This window comes from Phalacrocorax aristotelis, chromosome 4, assembly GCF_949628215.1.
Source record: "Phalacrocorax aristotelis chromosome 4, bGulAri2.1, whole genome shotgun sequence".
NCBI lineage: Eukaryota > Metazoa > Chordata > Aves > Suliformes > Phalacrocoracidae > Phalacrocorax > Phalacrocorax aristotelis.
This window is the reverse complement of record NC_134279.1, coordinates 33,825,544-33,828,191: the sequence shown is the minus strand read 5'-3', so window position 1 is coordinate 33,828,191 and position 2,648 is coordinate 33,825,544.

The window sequence follows — 2,648 nt, the reverse complement described above, 5'->3', positions numbered from 1 at the left end:
AAACCCCTCCCCGGCGGCGCCGGCCCCCGGCGGGCTCGGCCCCCGGCGGCTGCGGCCCCTCGGTGTGCTGTCCCGGCTGCCCCGCGGGTGTGGCACCACGGCGGGCCCCCCTCCCCTTGCCAGCCCCCCGCGCTCGGCTCACCGCCATGAGCCGCGAGGGGCTGCGGAGGCCCCGGTGAGCCCGAGGGACGGGCCGGTTCCTGCGGGAGCGGCCACGGGAGAGCAAAGGAGAGCCGTCAGGTTCTTGTGCACGTACTTGGGACAAAGTCGTTGCCCGCTGCCTTCTTTCACCTTGGCTTGTGGCACCTGCCCCGGGATGGCTCCTGAGGGGTTCCCGAGGGGCTGAGGGGGAGCTCAGGCGGGGGGCCGTTGCCACCGGCAGAAACTGGGAATGTTCCTCCGGCAGCGCTGGGCGATGCCGCTTGAGTCTGTCGGGCCCTGAAAGTGCGGCGCCCCAAAGCTTTGCGGTGCTGCCAAGGCCCTCGGGCGGAGGGCGGCGGGGTGGCACAGAGTGCTCTTCTCTGCCCTTGCCCTCGTTCCCTCCCCTCGGGCCTGGCTGTGCTTGCAGGGGCTTCATCTGCCGCGGGGGGTTCATCTCCTGCAGGGCAGCCCGGGCCGATGCTCAGCCCTGGCACTGCCGGGCCCTGCGCGGCAGGCGCTGCCTTGGTACTCTGGAGTGGAGAAGGACGGAGGCAGTCGGTGTCCCTCGCTGTGAAACGGGGGGATGCGGCACTGCCGCTGGGGGATGCTGGAAGGACCGCAGCATCCTTCCACCGAGCGGCTGAGCCCTGCTGGGTGGCCCCTGGGTCACCGTCTTCCTTCCCATGTAGAGCAGCTGGCGGCCAGGAGTCAGACAGGCCGGCTGAGAGGGGCTGCAAGTTCCCCATGCTCCCAAACCTGCTCCGGAGGGATTGACCCACTCATACCCGTTCAGCTGCTGACACTGTGGGAATGGGCTTCTGGCACATGCTTCCTGGGCTCCCTGGAGCCCACCATGAGACATTCCTCGTGGGACATCACAGCATCTGCATACATTTCCTTTCATTTCTCCATTCCCCTCACCCTGGAAGTACTCTGTGCTCTTCTCCGGGGAGAAGGGGTGCCCTCGTAAGCACTATGCCCAACTCGAGGTGTTTGATGGGTTTGGGGCTTTTTTTTTTGTTTTGGTTTTGGGTTTTTTTTGTATGGGTAAGTCACTATAAAAGTGATGAAAAAGGGTGAAATGGCCAAAATACAGACGGACATGTGTCAAACCCAATTCTAGCTATGAAAACCGTTTTGCAGAGTTCACCTCTTTCCACTGTCTCCCGCCAGTCGCCAGACGACTCCCTCAGGTGCCCCCCGGTTCCTTTTGGTCAGACTGTCACAAGCCCTGACCCCTCCGGGGCAGAGAACCGCAGGGCATTCATGGAACGTGCAGTAGCTTACCAGAGCAAGCCTTGCTGACATGAAATCACTCTCAGCAGTCCACTTGGTGGGAGGACAAATGGAGCTCCGAAGGGAAGAAGGACATTAAGGCGTTTCCTTTCCTCACCTCGAATCTCTTCATTTCAGTGCCAAACGGGAGGCGAGTGCCCTTGCCTCTGCTTGGAGCATGGTTTTTCCTCCCAAGGAGGGGGCGTTGGTTCATACTTTGGTGCAGAAGGACCCCTAGCGTCCTTTTGTAGCTCACGCTTTGGCCTCCTAGCTCTAGCTCGGTATTTCTTGATCTCACGACCTTCCTATGGACTGTGGAAGGAGGTAAGGTCCCACAGGGTGTGTAGAGAAGTGGCTGTGAAAGACAGGCTGGGCGGCTCCTCCCTGGGGAGAAGTCAATTACTGTGTGCCCCAGGTTCTCCTTGCTTTGCTTCTGCGGCTCCTCCACATCCTTTTTTCTTCACCCCCGGGGCCTCTGTGTGCCTTTCTCTATGCCACAGGATGCTGCATTCAAATATATTCCAATAAATGCTTCTGGTGTCTCAGCAATGAATTTTATACTGCAATTCAGTGAACGCCAGTATAAATCTACATGAATATGTACATATATATGTAGATAGATATGTAGAATCTATATGAAGCTGTAGATTCATGTTGTGCTTCTTGGGACCTTTGTGGAGTGCCCCACCAAAATCTGTGCTTAGTATTCAGCAGCATAAAATTTTCTTAAGCAGATTAAATTTAATTAATCAGTGGAAGCTATTAGGAATACAATGAAAACGCTCTAAGGCGTTTTGATCCATTTCATCATTCACATGGGTATCCCTTGTTTCAGCAGCCGGATGGCCCTGTGCGCATCCCTCCAGTGGGAAACGGGGGGGCGGGGGGGGAGCAGGCTGGGTGGCCTTTTTTGGAGGGGGGGGCCCCGGAAGCTTCCGGTGTCTGTGCAGGCAGGGGAAGATTTAGCAGACGATAGGAGAAACTAGGTGAGAATGGAAGCAGACGGATTTTAGATGTTGATATATTTCTAAACCAGACATTTCACTCGCTGCTTGACTGCAGGCAGCCAAGTGTCCCCGCCCTGAATTTGCACGGGCTTTTGCTCAGCATCCCGCAAGCGGCAGAGGGACACGGGGAACAGCAGAGGAGGTCTCTCAGCGTACAGAAAAGCCTGTGGGGGCTGGGCGCAGGCGCGTCGCTCTTCGCGGTGAATGATGGAGCCGAACGGGTGC